This window comes from Thalassophryne amazonica, chromosome 12, assembly GCF_902500255.1.
Source record: "Thalassophryne amazonica chromosome 12, fThaAma1.1, whole genome shotgun sequence".
NCBI lineage: Eukaryota > Metazoa > Chordata > Actinopteri > Batrachoidiformes > Batrachoididae > Thalassophryne > Thalassophryne amazonica.
Genome location: NC_047114.1, coordinates 100,228,761 through 100,252,789, shown reverse-complemented (window position 1 = coordinate 100,252,789; position 24,029 = coordinate 100,228,761).

Genomic DNA, 24,029 nt, shown 5'->3' with positions numbered 1-24,029 from the left:
ACACATACACAGACACAAACACACACAGACAAACACACACACAAACACACAGAGACACACACAGACACAAACATACACAGAGACACAAACACACAGAGACACACACAGACACAAACATACACAGAGACACAAACACACACACACACACAGACACAAACACACATAGACAAACACACACACAAACACACACAAAGACACAAACACACACAGACACACACATACAGAGACACAAACACACACACACAGAAACACACAGAGACACAAACACACACATACAGAGACACAAACACACACAGACACACACACATACAGAGACACAAACACACACACACAGAAACACACAGAGACACAAACACACACATACAGAGACACAAACACACACAGACACACACACATACAGAGACACAAACACACACACACACACAGACACAAACACACATAGACAAACACACACACAAAGACACAAACACACACAGACACACACACACATACAGAGACACAAACACACACATACAGAGACACAAACACACAGACACAACACATACGAGACACAAACACACACACACAGAAACACACAGAGACACAAACACACACATAAGACACAAACACACACAGACACACACAATACAGAGACACAAACACACACAGACAAACACACACACAGAGACACAAACACACACATACACACACACAAACACACACACAGAGACAACACACACACATACAGAGAAACAAACACACACACACAGAAACACACAGAGATACAAAACACACACATACAGAGACACGAACACACACACACACACACAGAAACATACAGAGACACAAACACACATATACAGAGACACAAACACACACACACACAGACACAAACACACAGACACACACACAGACACAAACACACGCAGATAAACACACACACAAACACACACAGACACACACACATACAGAGACACAAACATACAGAGACACAAACACACACAGACAAACACACACACAACACACACAGAGACACAAACACACACAGACAAACACACACACAAACACACACAGACACAAACACACACAGAAACACACAGAGAGACACAAACACACATACACAGACACAAACACACACAGACAAACACACACACAAACACACAGAGACACACACAGACACAAACATACACAGAGACACAAACACACAGAGACACACACAGACACAAACATACACAGAGACACAAACACACACACACACACAGACACAAACACACATAGACAAACACACACACAAACACACACAAAGACACAAACACACACAGACACACACACATACAGAGACACAAACACACACACACAGAAACACACAGAGACACAAACACACACATACAGAGACACAAACACACACAGACACACACACATACAGAGACACAAACACACACACACAGAAACACACAGAGACACAAACACACACATACAGAGACACAAACACACACAGACACACACACATACAGAGACACAAACACACACACACACACAGACACAAACACACATAGACAACACACACACAAAGACACAAACACACACAGACACACACACACATACAGAGACACAAACACACACATACAGAGACACAAACACACACAGACACACACACATACAGAGACACAAACACACACACACAGAAACACACAGAGACACAAACACACACATAGAGACACAAACACACACAGACACACACACATACAGAGACACAAACACACACAGACAAACACACACACAGAGACACAAACACACACATACACACACACAAACACACACACAGAGACACAAACACACACATACAGAGAAACAAACACACACACACAGAAACACACAGAGATACAAACACACACATACAGAGACACGAACACACACACACACACACAGAAACATACAGAGACACAAACACACATATACAGAGACACAAACACACACATACAGAGACACAAACACACATATACAGAGACACAAACACACACAAAGAGACACAAACACACACACACACACACACACACAGAAACATACAGAGTCACAAACACACACATACAGAGACACAAACACACACACACACAGAAACATACAGAGACACAAACACACATATACAGAGACACAAACACACATACAGAGACACAAACACACACACACAGAAACATACAGACACAAACACACACACAGAAACATACAGAGTCACAAACACACACACACAGAAACATACAGACACAAACACACACACAGAAACATACAGAGTCACAAACACACACACAGAAATATACAGACACAAACACACACACACAGAAACATACAGACACAAACACACACACACAGAAACATACAGAGACACAAACACACACACACACACAGAAACATACAGAGACACACACAGACACAAACACACACAAACACACACACAGGGAGACAAACACACACAGACAAACACACACACAGGGAGACACAAACACACACACACACAGACACACACAGACACAGACACACAGACACAAACACACACACAGACACAAACACACACATACACAAACACACACACACACACACACACAGAAACACACACAGACACAAACACACACACACAGAGAGACACACAGACACACACAGACACAAACACACACACACACAGACACACACACAGAGAGAGAGACACACAGACACACAAACACACACACAGAAACACACACACACAGAAACACACACACACAGAGACACAACACACAGAAACACACACAGGCACACACAAACACACACACAGAGAGACACACACAAAAAAACACACACACACACATGGAGGGACTTTACTCGTCAGGTACTATTTAGGAGTCTGTAAACAATCTTTGCACAACTGATGTTTTGTGAAGGAAGAGAATCAAAGAAAAAAACAGCAGTTCTGTTCATGTGTGACATTTTAAATATGTCGGGGGGGTGTAACACTCTGAGTCTTTTTTGTACTTTTTGTAATAACTTTTTAAAGCATGGAAATAAAATACTGTTACAGTATGTATCATATCAAATAGTTATTTATCATTCATCATTTGAAACATGTTCGCTTCTCTTTATGCAAGAGAATGCTAAAATATGAGGGGAAAAACATTTGCCTTTTTTTATTACCCGCATCTGCATCAAACATGTTGTGCTGCCTTGGTGTGGACTCCTGCTCTGCTTTGGTTTCTCTCTCTGATTACTGATTACGCCACACCTGTCAGCAGTCATCCTCACCTGTATTTAAGCCCCAGTTCTTTCGCTCCACACTCACCAGAAACTCAGTTTTTGCCTGGCCTCACCATCTCCCACGATAGTTGTATGTTGCTTTTTATCATCTGAGGCTTTTATACAAGATTAAATCTATTCTATCTTTTAGTGATTTTGAACGAGTGATTCATGCTTTTATTTGCACACGTTTGGACTACTGCAATGCACTTTATTTCGGTGTTAACCAGGCTTCCCTGGCACGCTTGCAGCTGGTCCAGAACACTGCTGCTCACCTTTTAACAGGCATTAGAAAACATGAACACATCACCCTGATCCTCGCTTCTCTTCACTGGCTTCCAGTCCATTTTAGGATACATTTTAAAATTTTATTGTTTGTTTTTAAAGCACTAATCGGTTCAGCTCCACAATATATTTCAGATCTCTTACATGTTTACACTCCCTCACGATCTCTTCAGTCAGCTGATCAGCTCCTCCTCGTTGTCCCTAAGAGCAATTTAAAAACACGAGGAGATTGAGCCTTTTCTGTGGCGGCCCCTAAATTGTGGAATGAGCTACCACTAAAAATAAGGTTGTCTCCCACCCTACCTATTGTTAAATCTCGTCTTAAAACTTATTTTTATTCATTGGCTTTTAAAGTAGATCTGCATTGAAATAAATGTGGTCAGATCTCAGAAAGAAATAGCTGATATGTATTTATAAGACCCTTATGAATGCAGTAAAGTAAATCTGTAAGCCCAAATTTGTAATTCAGCGGAGAAATCTTCATTTAAAAATGACAAATTTGCAGCTAAAATTTGGCCCTCCGCGAAAACTGTTTGTACATCCGGGACATTGCAGTGACGTAAGAGAGAAGACTGAGTGCTAGCGCCTTCAGTCCGATCCCACACGTTGAGTGAATGCAATACTAGCTATTTCTCAATTAAAATTGATTTTTATCTGTTAGTAATGTTCCTGTTATACACATCCTGCTTTCAACATTCAAAAGTAAGCTCCAGTGAATGCGAGATACAGCTCTGCATGCTCAGATCAGTGGCAACATCAACAATGGGTGACTTTCTTCCCTGACCCTTACTGTGCCAGCCCGCTTGCTAGCGCAGCATGCGGGCGGGTCGTCGCGGTAACCCCGACCCCAGCCCTGCCCCGTGAGAAAATATTGTCTTGCATGGAGCACCTCCGTCCGTTCACTCATACTGCAGCTGCATTGATCATGCAGATCCTACTTAGATTGCAAAAAGTCCAGAAAATATAATTTTTATGCAGTCCACAAACATTCAGTCTTCGAGCAAGATAATATAAAACTCACTAATAATTGTATTTTTACGAGGAAATATGATCGAATATAGATCTAGTCTAAAGGCAAAACAATCATAAACAACCTGGAAACGGAGGGAGGCTAAAGACAGTAGATTTTCAATGCGACACCACTCAATCAAATGGGTATATGAAAAAGTCCCCAAAATAATTTTCAGGCAAAAATAAAAGAAATGTGTACTCACCAAACGTACCTCAAGACAATACGAAGTTTTAAAAAAAAACTTGATCCTTCCATATAAGACAATAAAGAGGTGCTTTTGTAAGAGATGCAAACTGACATAAATCCACAAATTACAGTTGGCGCGCGCAATCAATCAATTTTATTTATATAGCGCCAAATCACAACAAACAGCTGCCCCAAGGCGCTTTATATTGTAAGGCAAGGCCATACAATAATTACGTAAAAACCCCAACAGTCAAAACGACCCCCTGTGAGCAAGCACTTGGCGACAGTGGGAAGGAAAAACTCCCTTTTAACAGGAAGAAACCTCCAGCAGAACCAGGCTCAGGGAGGCTGGTTCTGCTCTGGGACCCTATCCCAGCAATTCAATTCAATTTCAATTCAATTTTTTATTTATATAGTGCCAAATCACAACAAACAGTTGCCCCAAGGCGCTTTATATTGTAAGGCAAGGCCATACAATAATGATGTAAAACCCCAACGGTCAAAACGACCCCCTGTGAGCAAGCACTTGGCTACAGTGGGAAGGAAAAACTCCCTTTTAACAGGAAGAAACCTCCAGCAGAACCAGGCTCAGGGAGGGGCAGTCTTCTGCTGGGACTGGTTGGGGCTGAGGGAGAGAACCAGGAAAAAGACATGCTGTGGAGGGGAGCAGAGATCGATCACTAATGATTAAATGCAGAGTGGTGCATACAGAGCAAAAAGAGAAAGAAACAGTGCATCATGGGAACCCCCCAGCAGTCTACGTCTATAGCAGCATAACTAAGGGATGGTTCAGGGTCACCTGATCCAGCCCTAACTATAAGCTTTAGCAAAAAGGAAAGTTTTAAGCCTAATCTTAAAAGTAGAGAGGGTGTCTGTCTCCCAACATATGATACCCAACATTGACTGGGGGCTACGTCCGGGATCTCAACAAACACCGGAGGTGTCCGGCGGAGGTCGTCAAGTCCAGACGTAAATCCTTGGCCAAGGTCTGATCGATCGATTGATCGTGTCTGCAATTGTCGACCACCGTTGGCATCGTCTGGTTGACGAGATTTTCCCGAGGAAGACAGACAGGGAGTCGAGTCAGTGAGTAAAATTTCTTTGTAAACAGTACTGAGTGAGTGGTGATCAGATCACATAAAACAGTTAAATTCCGCAAGCGATGATACAGAATCGCCTGTTATGCTGAGGAAGCCTTTGTAAAAGTAAAGCAAACATTAGTGTCATCCACAGTTTTGGCACTACCAGATTATAGTAAACCATTCATTCAAACAGTTGATTGTAAGAATAAGTTCATGACTAGTGTTTTGGTTCAAGTGTATGGCTCAAAATTGAGGCCAGTTGCCTACTACTCATCTAAATTGGATGCAGTGGCAAGTGCTTTACCACCATGCGTACAGGCTGTTGTTGCGGCCTCTATGGCTGTTCAAAGTAGCAGTAATGTTGTTCTATTCCATCAGTTGACATTGAAAGTTCCACATGCAGTCTCTGCACTTTTGTTGCAGACAAACATGAGCCTTTTGTCCCCAGCAAGACATCTTTCGTGCATGTCCTTGCTATTATCACAGCCACACCTTACGATAGAGCGATGTACAACATTGAATCCCTCCACATTGATGCCTTTACCTGAGGATGGTGAGCCGCACAATTGTCTTGATGTAGCAACAGTTTCTACAAAAGCACGCCCAGACCTCCGGGACACACCCATCCCAAACAGTACAATCGTGTATGTGGATGGTTCTTCCACTAAAAATGCTTATGGACAAACACAATCTGGATATGCTGTCGTCACAAATTCAGAAGTATTAGATTCTGCTTCATTGCCATCGTCATTTTCAGCACAAGCAGCTGAATTAGTTGCTTTAACTGCAGCTTGCTATCTGTTTAAAGGTACGGCTGTAACAATTTATACAGACAGCCAGTACGCTTTCAGCACAGTGCATGTGTTTGCAAAACTGTGGGAAGAGCGTGGAATGGTGACGTCGTCTGGAAAGCCAGTGACTCATGCCACTCTCCTAACTGCCCTACTGCAAGCTGTGAAGTTGCCTAAACAAATTGCTATATGCAAATGTGCGGCTCACACCAATGGCTCTGACAGTGTTTCAAAAGGAAATGATTTTGCTGACAGAGCAGCAAAAGAGGCAGCAGCAGCTCCTTCTATTTTTGTTGTACAGGAAACTACCCCAGAGTTGCATTTAGGTCATACACTGCTTGCTGACATGCAACAGCAGGCAACAGACAGAGAAAAACAAATGTGGATAGCTAAAGGAGCTACGTATGTGAATGGCTTGTGCGTATGACCACAAAAGAAACCCATATTGCCAAAAAATATGTTTAAATGGGCAGCTATTATGAGCCATGGCGTGACGCATGTCTCATCAGGGGGTATGATATCGCAATTGCAATCTATTTTTTGTCTTTATGGGTTCGATGCATATGCAAAACAGCATTGTAGAGCATGCATGATATGTGCAAAACACAACTCACAAGGCAATTTGAGACCCCAAAGAGGCAAATTTCCAACACCACAATATCCCTTTCAAGTGATTCATATGGATTATATACAGCTGAGTAAACATGAAGGGAAGGAATTTTGTTTAGTCATTATTGATGCCTTCTCAAAATGGGTAGAATTGTTCCCTACAAAACATGCAGATGCACTTACAGTGGCTAAGGCATTGTGCAAAGACATCATCCCACGATTTGGAATACCAGAAACAGTCTATTCAGATAATGGAGCGCATTTTGTTAATACAATAGTGCAATACGTAGGAGAAGCGCTACAGGTCAATCTCAAAAATCATTGTTCTTATCATCCACAAAGTGCCGGATTAGTGGAAAGGATGAATGGAACAGTAAAAAACAGACTTAGAAAGACAATGGAGGAAACAGGCAGACCATGGACGCATTGTGTAGATTTGGTAAAAATGTATATAAACATAACTGGTACCATGGGGTTGACACCGTATGAAACATTGTTTGGCAGAAAATATCGATTGCCATATTATGGACAAATTTGGGATGTACCTGAGGAAGCCAATTTGGCGGATTACATGAGAAAAATGTTAGAAGGACAACGAGGGAGAGTTCCAAACACTGATGATCCCATTTCTCCACAGGAGGACCCTAAAGTGGTACCTGGAGACTGGGTGTTGATAAGAAGCATCAAGAGAAAACACTGGCATTCACCTAAATGGGAAGGGCCCTATCAAGTACTACTCACAACACCCACAGCTTTGAAAATTGGGGAAAGAAGTACATGGATTCATTTAACTCACTGTAAGAAAGTCATTTCTGCAGACACAGACAAACAGTAAGAACAGTAGGACAAGACTAGTAATAGTGTGTGAGCTTGGTGTTGAGATCCAGGTTAGACACGAAAGCTAGCAGAAGACATTAAGAAGCCACTGTTCTGAACATAGGTGTGCTGTAGTGTGCAGAAATGGCAAAAGAAAAAAAAAAAACGGGGGTTTCTGGACCCCACGGACAGTCCTTGTTATGCTACTTTTCTTTTTTGAATTGGGAGTATTATTAAAAGCCATGAGCACGGGACATGATAATAAGGATCACATCCACAGATTGCAGAGACCAAAAAGAAGTAACAAAGACCCCAGTCCGATAATTAATGCCACAGTACATAGCTGTAACGGGAATAATGCGTACCGATTTGGTGTACAGGCCTGCATTCCTAGAAATACTTCTGTGATCATCTCTGTACCATATAGTGCTCTTACCCATGGAATGCCGGATGGTGACAGAGGGACTAATTACGGAAATAGTTTCTCATGGTATATGACCAACGATCAACAAGATAGGAGATGGGAAACGTTGGTAGCCGATGAATGGAGTAGATGGACACCAAGATGGGCACAAACCGAGTGGGCTAAGTACCAGAGTCAAATTCTCAAAATGTATCAAACAGATGATAAGCTGTCTATAGTGGTGAATACCACAGAAAAAGGAACCATATTCCCACCTGATATAGAGGGAGACTGTTGGTTGTTCCTCCTTTGGGTATACAAACAAGGAAAAGATCCGTATTTCCATTTCTTCCTCTGTGAAACAGATAGAGTACAGCAACCAATATTGACAGAATTAAGTACGTCAAAGGGGGTGTCCATACAAGCAAAGGGGGTGTCCATACAAGCAAAGGGGGTGTCTGTACAAGGCACAAAAGACATGAAGGCAGATGACTGGTTCCTAGTAACTACTGGAATTAGTGGACAAAATAACAATTGGCTTTTAATGGCAGAACAAGCAGGACTAGCAGCAAAGAAGGACTGTGTTGTATGTATGGGACCCAGACCTATATTACAGGTAATACCGGCAGCATTACCCAAAGACTGTCTACTGACTGCTATGACACAGACATACATTGCGGCAAACAACAAATGTTCTAAGTGGGACAAGATCTATCCAGTGACCAAATTGACTAAGATTAAACCTTTATTCTCAAGCAAAGTTGGGCATGCTAACCATACATGTGTACACTTGACAGGGACAAGTAAGACTTTGGGTAGCTTAAACCACACCGCCTGGTGTAAGAATGTGGTCCATAGTACTCCCACATTCAAACCTGTCGGGAGGAGTGACGTATGGTGGTGGTGTGGGGATAACAGAATCTTTGACAGACTGCCACGAAATGTGTCAGGTTATTGACAGTAACAGGCGCCACTGAAGATGTATCAAAATTGAAATTCACAGGTATGCCATTACATATGTCACTTTGTAAGCCATATTTGACCCTATCCCAGCAATGCATGCTGGGATAGGGTCTTCTCTCTTATGTCTCAGCAACGTCTCAGATGTGATGACAGTTTTGCGGAGGGCCAAATTTTAGCTGTAAATTTGACATTTTTAAATGAAGATTTTTCCGTTGAATGACAGATCTGGGCTTGCAGCTTTACTTTACTACATTCAGAAGGATCTTATGTGTAAATATAAGTCATTTTTTGGTCCAAAGATCTGACTGTATTTATTTCAATGCAGGTCTACTTTAACTCAGCATGAGAGTTGTGTGACCTCTGTTCTTGTGTGATCTCTGGTTTTGTTTGTCTTTTTGTGTCACGTCTGTTTTTGTGTGTATGTCACTGTGCAGCACTTTGATAAACTTTTATGTTTTTTGAAATGTGCTATATAAATAAAGTGGATTGGATTGGATTGCTTGTTTGTGTCTCCACATTTTCTGTTTTTTGACTCCCCTCGTGCTGCCTTTTTTCAGTGTTCCTGTCTCCCGTCAGCTCCGTTGCGGCTGCCTGGTTCTGGTTCTCCGCCATACAGTGCGTTCTGGTCCAGCCTGTTTCTCCGTGCTCCGGTGTCTCCTCGAACATCTCCTGCAGTATTCATTCAGCTGTTGTTAAATAAACTGTTTCCTTGTTTTCACCACAGCTCCCTGCAGTTGGGTCTTAAATTATTTGCAGCTCAACCGTAATGAAACAGGATTAAAGAAAATCATCTCAGGCTTCTCAGACTTCAGAAGAAGAAAATTTTATGGCAACTAGATTTGAACAGCAGCCAAACAAGTGTCCTGGAGCAGGAGAGCTGTGTGTCCCCAAAGACATCTGTATCAGTGGGCCAGGGTCAGAACCCTGAGGCACTCCATAGAGTGAAAACAAAGAGGATTTTTTTTTTTTTTTCAAAAAACACTGACACTGGTGAGGAGGATTGGATCCCATGACTCAGCCCATTGCAGTCCAACTTTCTGCTCATTGTGCTTTTTTACCCCAATTTTTTACCCCAATTTTCACAAAAGGAGATGATTCCCAGTGATTAATTTTGACAGATGATAAATGCTGCTCATCTCTTGGAGAAAAAGGTTACAGGCTCACATCCACCTTCAAGTGAGTCTCTGCAATCCAAAAAAGCTCAAAGGACCAAAACATAGTTTTTTCAGAATATTGTTTGTAACAAGTGAAGGCAAGAAGATCGCTTGAACAAAAACTTTTACATCTTCTTGGAAGAAAATTTGAATTGGTCTTAAAATCGTCTCACAATCAAATGATGTTATAAATTTGACAAGTTTTACATTTACCACTAAAATTACAATTTCACAGCAAGATCAACTTAAATTTTGTCCTAAAAATGTTCCTAACTGTGTAAAATATGAAGAGTCAACATATTAATATTTTAACCTGAAGGACACTGAAAGGAAAATAAATTTATTGAAAACAAAATTCAAAATGTCGATTGTTCGAGTTCACTAAATGTTACTTTCTCCAAAAGACTGTGATGTTCTCATAAGACATTTTATTGTTAATTTAGACTTTTCATAATTTCATGGCTCATGTTATTATTCAAATTATAAACTTGTTACAATCTGCAGCTCATCACAAACAACAAAATGATTGTAAACATATTTGTAATTAATAAAATGTAGGAACATTAAGAATAAAATGGAATGACCCTGAAATGAGAATCATTTATTCATTCATTCATTCATTTTCTGTACCCACTTATTCCAAATGGGAATTCAATCTGTGTATTTTCAATTAAAATGTTGTGATAATTAGCATGTTGTTTGTGTTGTTCTTCATTTGTGGTGGTGAAGCTGTGCGGCACGTGAAAATATAAGAAAAAAAAAATCAACCAGGTCATGTTTCTATTTCGGCGCCTGCTCGCGCTGCACCTGATGATGCGCCTTCAGCGCTGCCTCATGGCTTTGTTCCGCCCACACATCCGGTCCCAGCAGGCACTGAGGCGGAAACCATCGGCGCCTTCGGCTGTGACGCACACAGCGCTAACCACGTCCTGTGGAAAGAGCGCCACCGCAAAGTTTCCAGCAGCTGCTGCAGCCAATCAGAGCACAGATGCAGAGACCAACGATGAGAACATTTAGGCCTCAAGTCCCAAATATTTCTCTTGGTTTCACAGTGTAAGTGTGTCAACGTGTTGTTGGTTTTCTGATTCACTGATTTCCACTAAGTGACACTGCAGCTGAAATAAAAGCTGAAGGTTCTTTTTTGAAGTGTTGTTCTGGACTGCAGACTGAAGAAAAAGCTAAATTAAATCTTTCTTTCTGCTCAGTATAGATAAAGTTCAGTTATAAATGAAGCAGCACAGTTAAGTTCTACCAGAAAACTCAGATCTTTAAGTTGTCACTCAGAATTGGTTCATTAACACCAGCTTTAATCTTTAAATGAAGCAGGTGTTTCCATTAGTCATCAGCACTCAAACAATAGGAACCGCGCACATTCCTTAAAACATCAGTGACCTCTCACTGTTTACTGACCAGACGTCCCCTCCTCCACCCCACCACCAGTTGGTCCCTGTCCTCTGCCTGACGACAGGCTCCGCACCTGCCATTTCCAAATCTACACCTTAGACTATAACTTTCTCTACATCATCTTGTAGCATTAAAATGATCAACTTTAACTTGTCTCCTGAGAACATTTTCTTCTGCATGTGACCAAATCAGTCACACTAATGGACTTGTGACAGAACTGAGCCAGTACAAATAAAGGTACTAAAAGCAATTAAATAAAAAGTAGAAAGTCCTGCACATGCCCCGAGGCCCACTGGTGCTGGAGCTTATCCCCGGATTCTGCAGGACGTCACGCTGATGCAGGCTACTTCCCAGTTCCAACTGGGTTTCTGGGATAATGCTGACTAGATATCTAGTCCAAGGACACATAGCGGACATGTGACTGGGATTATACTAAATTAGTCTGTTGTGGCAGTACATGTGAGTATGTACATAGTATGTGTCATCTGTAAACATCCAGGTCAACACTCAGGCAGTGGTGTAGTACGTCCAAATTGTGTCCCTACTACTCGCTTGCTTAATTCTATTATGTACTGCAGTAACGGCTTGGTAGTGGTTGTCATCCAAATCCTTCTGTTGATCAATTCCCGGATGGGATGGTAGATGCATAGAAACTCTACATGCAGGGTCGCCGTAGAGAGGCCTGTGTGTCGGTTCGTCTAACGTGTGAACGTTGTTGCACACCAACAAACACACGGTAATTGACAGAGCCGTCACCTGGTCTGATGGCTGGGAAACCCCAGATGATCAGGGTCTCAGGACCTGCTTTTGGGTTACCTCCTCCACGTGATCCGCCGATGAGGACTTCTTGCTTCACCAGAGCCACGTTAGCCGTCTTTGTGTTCAGGGTTCCTTCATGGTTACTGTAGTGGCCACAGGGCCACTAGGGCTGTATTTAACCCTAACAGGCAATCCCCTACTTGAGCTGTTACCCAGGTGTCACGATGCAGGCGAGGGATCGGATTTTAATGCCCAGTGGTTTGGTCGTACTTTATGTTAAATACATTCTGAGTCTTCAGGACCAGGATGTGTGTGTTGAAGAGTTTTAAGAAGAATCCATCTTATCCTCAGTTCTTCAGGAGGTGGTGTTCTGCGGTTACAGTGGTTCACTGAAGACCAGAAGAGTCTCAGTTCAAATCCCTGTTAGAAGATCTGTATGGACCCATGGTCAAGGTCCTTTACCCCCAGAGCCGCTCCTGCTGTGTGTCACAAAGCGCTAAGGTACCGTTTATATCTTTGTCATGTATAAATAAAAAGTTGAAAATACACTTTTCAGATTTTCTTCATTAATTCCCCCAAAGTTACCAAATGTAAACAAAAGCTGTCAACATAAAAGATGTTTGACAGTTTTATCTGTAACTTTGAGTCACATTTCTGGATATTTGCTGAAATCTGGTTAATAATAATAATTTGTCATCTGACTTTGTTGTATTTGGCGTTTTGTGCCAGAAACGTGTTTCATTAGAATATTTAACTTCTTCATGAACGCAGTTTGCTCGTCTCGTGGATGAATCTTTATTTTCAGAAGCAGCTTTAATCTTCTTTTTAATTTGTAGATGTTCTTCAGCTGTTGGACTTTTTGAAGCTACGTTTGGTGTGAAGATGTGTGTTCAAACAAACAAACACACACAAACCTCAGCCCACTTCCACGCCAGCTGTTTTCCACTCAGAGCCACTGTGTGGTTTCTCTCCCTCCACCGTCTGTAACCAGCGATCATGGTGACACACGTCAATCACCGTTTGAAGTAAAAACACCATCAAAGACGTTCATTCAAAGCTGCTGCAGTCACTAAAAGACACTTACAGTCCCACATAAATGTATGGTGGCCACCCAGGTCCCTGACACAAGGAATGTTAAAGATAAAGTTGCTCCAATGTTGGTTAAAAAAGAAGTGATGCAAATTACTGGTTGAGTTAATGTGGTTATAAAAAGGACCCCGTGTGTCACGTTACGGGGTCACATGTGTCAGATGTCATAGAATCCAACAGACACTGTTTGACCTTTACTTTGGAGACAAAACATTCAGCACAGACAAAACGTTTCCATTTATTAACCCTATTAGACAATCATTTTCATCACTTTTTATCAGAATTGGAGTAACTTTAAGGGCCCCTTCACACATAGTGCAAAGTTTGGACGAAGTGCACACTTACTCGTAGTGCACATGACGCAGGAATCATGTGCAAACCATGTAATGTCGTCCCTGCCTCCAATACCTCATACACCTGTTGCTACAACTATTTGCGCACACAAGTGCCTGAAAGACAAAGTGTGCACTGTGCGAACCTATCACACCCTCTCATGGCAGGTGTCGGCCAAATTGCAGGTGACACGCACAAACATCTAACACCACTCGCATGGCACTTAGAAAATGTGTGACCAGTCACACTCTTGGCACGACAGCAGACTGCAGACAATCACACAAGTGTGGCTTTGGTGTGTGTGTGCTGAGATGACAGGAGGTGTGTCCTCCCACAGAAGCAGCTGTGGAAATCAGTGGAACTGGACAGTCAGCTGGACACTACATACTGTGTTTAAAAAGTAAGTTCCTAAAAGTTCCCTGAAAAGCCTTCAGTTAATTCAAAATGCTGCAGCTAGAGTACTGACGGGGACTAGAAGGAGAGAGCATATCTCACCCATATTGGCCTCTCTTCATTGGCTTCCTGTTAATTCTAGAATAGAATTTAAAATTCTTCTTCTTACTAATAAGGTTTTGAATAATCAGGTCCCATCTTATCTTAGGGACCTCATAGTACCATATCACCCCAATAGAGCGCTTCGCTCTCAGACTGCAGGCTTACTTGTAGTTCCTAGGGTTTGTAAGAGTAGAATGGGAGGCAGAGCCTTCAGCTTTCAGGCTCCTCTCCTGTGGAACCAGCTCCCAATTCAGATCAGGGAGACAGACACCCTCTCTACTTTTAAGATTAGGCTTAAAACTTTCCTTTTTGCTAAAGCTTATAGTTAGGGCTGGATCAGGTGACCCTGAACCATCCCTTAGTTATGCTGCTATAGATGTAGACTGCTGGGGGGTTCCCATGATGCACTGTTTCTTTCTCTTTTTGCTCTGTATGCACCACTCTGCATTTAATCATTAGTGATCGATCTCTGCTCCCCTCCACAGCATGTCTTTTTCCTGGTTCTCTCCCTCAGCCCCAACCAGTCCCAGCAGAAGACTGCCCCTCCCTGAGCCTGGTTCTGCTGGAGGTTTCTTCCTGTTAAAAGGGAGTTTTTCCTTCCCACTGTTGCCAAGTGCTTGCTCACAGGGGGTCGTTTTGACCGTTGGGGTTTTTTCCGTAATTATTGTATGGCCTTGCCTTACAATATAAAGCGCCTTGGGGCAACTGTTTGTTGTGATTTGGTGCTATATAAATAAAATTGATTTGATTTGATTTGTTTGGACGGACATGGTCAAACAACTGCCACTGTGACACGCGTGTGTCTGTTTGCTGTTATCGTGGACATAACTAGAAATATATATCACTGTGGCGACGTGTTGCAGCGAGTGAGCGTGCGCAGGGTGTGCACATGGACAGGCTGCTCCCAGGTTGAAATGGACCATCAGATCAGAACACACAGCAGGCAATCTCACTGTCACGTCACCCACCTGCGCTCTGTTCCACATGATGCGGTGTTCTGCAGCGCATCGTCCACAAGACACGTGTGTGCGGCCAGTTGGAGACAAGACAGCAGATGTGGATATAAATGAGATGAGTGAACTGCTTTGCATTCATATCATTTGATGACTATATGTCTGTGACCATGAGTCATCTTCAGAGGAACAGACGGATCATATTTGTATTGCTCGCTTGATAAATGCGGTGTTATCTGGTGTGGGATTTTAATTTTTTGTAATACTTCCATGTCCTATCTGATATGAGGCAGCTTCCTGCAGCTTTCAAAGAACAGCTCTGTAGCTCAGTGGTAAAGTCACTGACTGGGAATCAGAGCTTTTGAAAGGCACGAGTTCGCGTCCAGTGGATGGTGTGTTTTTCTCTTCTTTTTTAAAAATTATTTCACATAAGCGGCGCGATGTGGTTCCACGGGTACCGGCTGGTTTTTATTTTTTTATTTATACCACATAAGCAGCGCCGTGTGCTGCACCTGGCACTGTTCCTGCTCAAAAGAAACCAGCGTGTGTACAAACTCTCGCACCAGGTTCGTGCACGCCTGCCCATCTGCGTGATGTTTCACGCTGTTTCGCTGTAATCAACCAGACGTTGACCAAACTTCGCACTATGTGTGAAGGGGCCCTAACATTTGACCCCTGTACACACTGAAACTGACCTTTGTTACCATTCTTGCTGTTTTTGTCCCATAACTCCAGAACATTCAGTCACAGGTAGTCCAAACTACACCTTAGTGAAAAATGCTGACCTCTGTGTAACTCTTCATTGACCTCTGTCTGGCTACAGCTGCCACTCTGGATGGCCACCTTACAGTTTGTGTGCACTAAGTGTCATTTTGTCCCCATAAATGGTCCTGATTCGGTCAGCAGACTGTAACTTATATCACAGGACTTTTACAAATCTAAGGTGCAGGTCTCTGGGTTCTTTCTAACAGACTCACATATGTATACATACAGTTAGTGTGCACGGGGCCGGAGGCAGCTGTGCACGGGGCTGGCAGTCAAAAGGGCAGATCTAAGGACGGGTCTAAGAAGGTGTTATTGACATGAAATTCTCACCAGGTGTCGATAACAACCCGAGTAATTCACACATACAAAGAAATAAAAAAAATAAGTACAGAAATCAAGTCATGTGTCATGAAATGGAATGACAAGGAAAAAAAACTGAACACGCTTACAGAAATTTATTTAATACTTCATATAAAAGTCTTTGTTGGTAATGAAGCTTCAAGATGCCTCCTGTTTGGAGAAACTAGTCACATGCATTGATCAGGTGTGATTTTGGTCCATTCTTCCACAAAAACAGTCTTCACATGTTGAAGGTTCCTGGACCTCTTCTATGAACTCTGACCTTTAGTGCTTTCCGTAGATTTTCTGTTGGTTTCCAGTCAGCTGATTGGCTGGACCATTCTAGCAGCTTTACTTTCATTCTCTGAAACCAGCTGAGTTTCCTTGTCTGTGTCTTTGTGATCATTGTCTCACTGAAATGTCCACCCTTGTTTCAGCTTCATCATCCTGGTAGATTTTATCAAGAAAGAATGTCTCAGTACATTTTCCCAGTGAAGAACAGCCCCACGCCGTGATGTTCCACCTCCAACCTTCACTGCTGGTCTGGTGTTTTTGGTGACATTTGACCTCCAAACACGGTGTGTTTTGTGTCATTCAGAGAGTTCAGTTTTGGTCTCAACTGTCCAGACTACCTTCTCCCAGTATCTCACAGGTTTGTCTAAATGTTGTGTATCAAACTTTAAATGAGCTTCAACATGTTTTTCTTCACTAATGGAGTCTTGTGTTGTGAGCGTGCACACAGGCCGTGGTGATCGAGTGCGTTACTTATTGTTTTCTTTGAAACAGTTGTACCTGCTTATTCCAGGTCCTCTCCACAAGTGGTCCTTGGTCCTTATTCTTTTCAGTCCCCTGTCAGAAATCTTGTGAGGAGCACCTGGTTGTGGTCAGTTTAGGATGAAATGATGTTCTTTCCACTTTCAGATTATGGCCTCACAGTGCTCACTGGAACATTCAGAGGTTTAGAAATCCTTCTGGAACCAGTGCCATCAGTATGGTTTGCAGCCATAATGTTGTGAAAATCTCAAGGGAGCTCTTTGCTTTTAGTCATCATGAGATGTTTCTTGTGTGACAACTTTTTTTTACAGGCCATCAGTTGGGACTGAACCAGCTGGTATTAATTTGCACTGATAAGTGGCAGGACTGCTTTCTGATTACTGATAGAGTTCAGCTGGTGTCTTCCTTTCCATGTCTTTTTGCACCTCCCTTTTCTCAGGTGTTCAATACTTTTTCCTCTCTGTGATTTCACATTATGATACATAAATTCATTGATGAACGTCTATGGTTTGATTTCTTTGTATGTGTGTATTACTTGGGTTGTTACCAACATCTGATGAAAATTTCATGTCAATAGCACCTTTAGAAATATATTCACTGGGAAAATGGTGACGTGTTCAGTACTTGTTTTATCTGCTGTATATGTGTGGGGGGTTGTTGTTGTTGTTGTTTTTTGGTCTGGTTTTGGGAGGGAGGGATTGGAGGGGGGCTCTCATAATAAACTATCTGGCAAACTACAGACTCATTTTTAAGCCATCATTTCTTTCTCAGGTTCTTGAGAAGGTTAACATCGTCTGACCTCTGTGAACCTCTGTGGTCTGCATTGTTCCACAGAAAGCCCGCTGAATTATTATTATTATTATTATTATTTTTCAGTATAGAAGTTGCACCAGAGTATAAATTGCAGTACATCCCAAAATAGTTAAAAAAAAAAAAATGTTAGTTATATTATGGAAAATATGGTAATTCGATTGATATTTCAAGGTCATTAGATTTTAGAAAGAAAGAAAACAACCAAGAAGCCCAGATGGATGATCTAAAGCACATATTGATCAGCAGAATGTCTGCAATCGATTGGTCTAAATAACTTCATAATTAAGTCATAAAAAGTCAAAAACACGTTACAGACAGATGTATATTTACTTGTACATTTATACGGTGGTGTGTTGTGTGTTGGGCAAGACTCCGCCCTCTGATGACTCCGCCCTCTGATGACTCCGCCCTCTGATGACTCCACCCTCTGATGACTTTCATTGTTTGTATGTTGATGGTTTTATTCTGTTTAAACTGTGAAGCACTTTGTGTCTGGGTTTTAAAACACTTCACATATTAAATTTCTTTTTTTGGGAGTTCGCAGCACGCAAAGCGTGATTCTGTGACTTTATTTGGGTTAGGATCTGAACTCTAACCCTTGACCTTCCCATGACACCCGTGAGGTCATTGACGAGGACGTTTCTGTGACCTTTGCTGGTCTGATCGAATGACATGGACAGTTTGATAAGAAAGTACCAAAACTGATCCAATGAGAAGAGAAAGTAGGAACATAGAGCATATGAAAGTAGGGATGTAAGAACATAGGAACACAGGAACGTAGGGATGTAGGAACATAGGAACACAGGAACATAGGGATGTAGGAACATAGGAACGTAGGGATGCAGGAACATAGGAACTCAGGAACATAGGAACATAGGGATGTAGGAACATAGGAACATAAGGACGCAGGAACATAGGAACATAGGAATGCAGGAACATAGGAACTCAGGAACATAGGAACATATTGATTTAGGAACATAGGAACGTAGGAACATAGGAACACAGGAACATAGGAACATATTGATTTAGGAACATAGGAACGTAGGAACATAGGAACTCAGGAACATAGGAACATATTGATTTAGGAACATAGGAACGTAGGAACATAGGAACACAGGAACATAGGAATGCAGGAACATAGGAACATAGGAATGCAGGAACATAGGAACATAGGAATGCAGGAACATAGGAACATAGGAATGCAGGAACATAGGAACGCAGGAACATAGGAATGCAGGAACATCGGAACTCAGGAAAATAGGAACATAGGGATGTAGGAACATTGGAACACAGGAACATAGGAACATAGGGATGCAGGAACATAGGAACTCAGGAACATAGGAACATAGGAAAGCAGGAACATAGGAACTCGGGAACATAGAGATGTAGGAACACAGGAACATAGGAACATAGGAACATAGGGATGTAGGAACACAGGAACATAGGAATGCAGGAACATAGGGATGTAGGAATGTAGGAAAGTAAGAAAGTAGGAACATAGGAAAATAGGAATGTAGTTGACTGAAGCCCTCGACTAATGATTTTAACTAGTGAAAAGGTTCAATGCATCATCGATCGTTAAAAGGTTAAGTGTCCACTTTGGTACAGACATCAAACAATGTACGACTCTGAAGTTATGTTCCGGATCCAAATGGACTAAAATTTACAGAACAAACAGACAGGAAGTGTGACTTTTTCTATATTATCATCTCTTTAATTTGGAATTTTTGCGCATTTTTCTGTAGCATTACTGTCATTCACTCTTTCATTATTAGAGTTTATTTTGTTTAGTTCTTTGATTCCTGGAAAAGTCCAACATAAAAACAAATGGGTGATTTTTTTTTTTTTTTTTGTATAAAACTCACGGGGGGGGGACCATAAATGACACAGATGAAAATATGGTACAATGACACACCAAATTTTGAAAAAGTTGCTGTAAAAATCAGAATTGTAAAAACATGATTTATAGATTGTTTAGTTGTGTTCAACAAAGAGGAGCGATATCAAAGCTGTTTTTCTGTAAACACATTTGGTGTGGATTGCGATTCTATCACTCACAAAGTCAGGTTACAGACGCCGGCTGATGTTAAATGTATTTCTGGGGCCAGAGCTCCCGACATTGCCTCCCATCTTAGGGTGATGACGCAGCCGAAGGGTAGACAGACAAAGGAACATGGCACTAGATAGTCAAATAGTTATTCACGTCGGCGCCAATGATGTCAGGATGAAGCACTCAGAGGTCACAAAAATGGACATAGAGATGACTTGTGACCTTGCCAGAAACATGTGTTGGCATCAATTAACAGTTTCTGGTCTCCTTCCCTCCCGGGGTACTGATGAGGCGTTTAGCAGGCTGACATTGTTACATAGGTGGCTGGAGCAATTTTGTAGACAGCAAGGCTTTAGCTTTATTGATAACTGGCCTTTGTTCAGGGGCCGCTGTGGCCTGCTGATGCCGGACGGCCTCCACCCTACTGGGGAAGGTGCCACCATCCTGCTGTGAACATAGATAGAGCTCTACAGGGAGGGTAATATTAGGAATTTACAGCAGGCCACGGTGCAGGTGATTAGAGACCCTGCAAGGCTTATGACAAATGTGGGTGTGGAATCCATTAGCTTAGTGGGGAAATTAGTGCAGAAAATCCACTATGGTGATAGTGCAGTTTATCTGACAGGGAGGGAAATTCAACAAGTTGAGACTGTGGCCTGCTTCTGTAGACGTGTCCATAAAAATCATATAGGGATATGCTTTGCAAACTTAATACCATTACTACATTGGATATCAAATATTTTGTGTCTGTTACCTACAACCTGCGTGGAATGTCTCAAACCTAAACTACTTCCAGGCATCTTATATATGCTACTCTGGAACCACCCCTAGATCCAAACAGTCCAACTGTCAACCCCACTGAGGTCCTTAGTCTGGGTCTCATTAACATAAGATCACTGTCCTCAAAATTATTGTTGATTAATGATCTAATTATTGATCATCACTTAGATATGATTGGGTTATGTGAAATCTGGCTTAAACCTACAGCTGTCCTCCCCTTAAATGAGGCCTGCCCACTGGCGTACACATTTAGTCACGTCCCTCATGATGTGAAGCAAGGCGGGGGTATCGCTCTTATTTCTAAATCTAGGGTTAGCTTATTAGCTGTTGGGGGTCACAAATATAATTCGTTTGAAGATCTGATTCTCCGCTCTGCTCAGGATATTACACATTGCCAAGGTCAGAAGAATAAAAATCAGCCATATTACTTTGTCACTGTATCGGCCCATATTCTGAATTCTTAGATGAATTTGGTGAGTTCATCTCTAGCTTGTCAACGAGTGCCCATAACATTCTGATTATTGGTGACTTTAACATTCATATAAATAAGCCTTCTGATCCCCTCTGCAAAACATTTATGGAAATTGTGGATGCATTAGGATTTCGGCAATGCATTCGGGACTCGACGCACATTAGTGGAAATACCCTGGATTTGGTTCTCGCACGTGGTATTGCTGTCACAAATATTGACATCATGCCTCTTACATCAGTGTTGTCTGATCACTCACTTATTAAGTTTACAGTTTCGCTGCCTTGTTTAGTGGAACAGCAACCTTATATATCATTACAGTGACGCATCAACTCCTCAACTAAGACTGAACTCGAAGCTAGACTGCCTGATGTTTTAGCTTCACGTTTGGCAAATACCCAGTCAGTAAACAGACTTGTGGATAGTTTAAACTCAGTGCTGAAAACTACACTCGACATGATTGCACCACCTGTGTTAAAACCGCGCTCCCCCAAATCACAGTCACCTTGGGTCAATGATTATCTGCGTGACCTCAAGCATAAAGCAAGAGGTCTAGAACGGAAATGGCGTCGTTCAAAATTAGAAGTATTCCACCTTACGTGGCGTGATGCTATCTTAGACTATAAGCATGTATTATTGGCCACAAAGTGGACCTACTACTCTGATCTACTGAGGTATTACCTAGATTTACAGAATTTGATAGTATCTCACTAGACATGCTGACAAAACTCGTAATGTCAACAAAAAGCACAACCTGTTTATTTGATCCGATACCAACAAAACTGTTTAAGGACCTGTGGTCCACTCTTGGGCCGACTGTGCTGGAAATTATTAATCATTCCTTAACTTCTGGATCTGTTCCTAAATGTTTCAAATCTGCAGTGTTTAAACCATTACTTAAGAAACCTAATCTTGACCCTAGTGTATTGACAAACTATCGGCTGATATCAAATCTATCATTTTTCTCTAAAATTCTGGAAAAAGTGGTTTCATGGCAGCTTGTAAACTATCTTACTGAGAATAATCTCTTTGAGCCACTGCAGTCTGCTTTTAGAAAACATCATTCCACAGAGACGGCTCTCACTAAAGTGGTGAATGATCTTCTGCATACAATGGATTCGGACACCACTACGGTTCTGTTGCTGTTAGATCTCAGTGCTGCATTTGATACAGTGGATCATCATATTGTACTTGATAGGCTGGAAAATCATTTTGGGATTACTGGGAGTTCCCTTGCATGGCTGATGTCATACTTGACGAGTTGTTCTGTGTTTTGTACAGTAACACTACCTCTAACCTTAGTGACATGAAATTTGGGGTTCCACAGGGGTCTGTCTTATGCCCCCTGCTTTTCTCCTTTTATTTAGCACCCCTTGGGCACATATTGTGACATTTTTGGATTACCTTTCACTGCTATGCTGATGATAGCTGCACATGCCGATAACTGCTGGTGATCTCATCCACATAAAATCCTTGGAAGATTGCCTTGCATCAGTGAGAAGATGGATGTTGAGCAACTTCCTACTTTTAAACTCTGATAAGACTGAAATGATGATTCTTGGTCCACTGAGACATCGGCATCAATTTGACCAGTTAACCCTTAGCCTAGGCTCATGACAACAGAAAGTTTGACCACATTACACCCATTTTGGCGTCTCTTCACTGGCTTCCTGTCCCAGTGAGATCAGATTTTAAGGTTCTGCTACTAGCCTACAAAATTGTTCATGGACTGACACCTCCCTACCTAGCTGACCTAATTAAACCTTACGTACCAGCTTTGTGTTCTCAGGGTGCAGGACTACTTTGTGTCCCTAGGGTGAATAAGAAGTCTGTGGGTCACAGAGTTTTCTCTTATCGTGTCCCTGTTCTGTGGAATGATCTCCCTGTGTCAATAAAAAAGTCAGATTCTGTGGAGACTTTCAAGTCCAGACTTAAGACGCACTTATTTTCCCTTTCATATGGCAGCATACTGGTATAGTATAGTTTTACACTTTTTACTCTTTTAATTCATTTATTAGTAATTGGAGCGTGCCGCAGCCTCAATTTTATCTAAATTCTAGGTCTTTTAGTGAAGTTTAGGGCTAGTGGCCGGCGATCACCTTAGTATTTCTTGTTTTCCTTGTTGTTTAATGTTGACAAATTATACAGTATTTTTTTGTCTTTCTGATGCCTGATTCTGTTTTTTTTTTTTCTCTGTTTTTAATAATGTACATTTACAAACATTTTCTGTATATTCATTTTTGTAAATTGTTTTGTAATTTGTGTCTGTATCCTGACCCAAGCAGAGGGTCGCCCCTTTGAGTCTGGTCTGTTTGAGGTTTCTTCCTCAAATCATCAGAGGGAGTTTTTTTCTTACCACTGTTGCCTGTGTTCTTGCTCTGGAGGTTGGTAAGGTTAGACCTTACTTGTGTGAAGTGCCTTGAGGCGACTTTGCTGTGATTTGGCGCTAAATAAATGAAATAAAT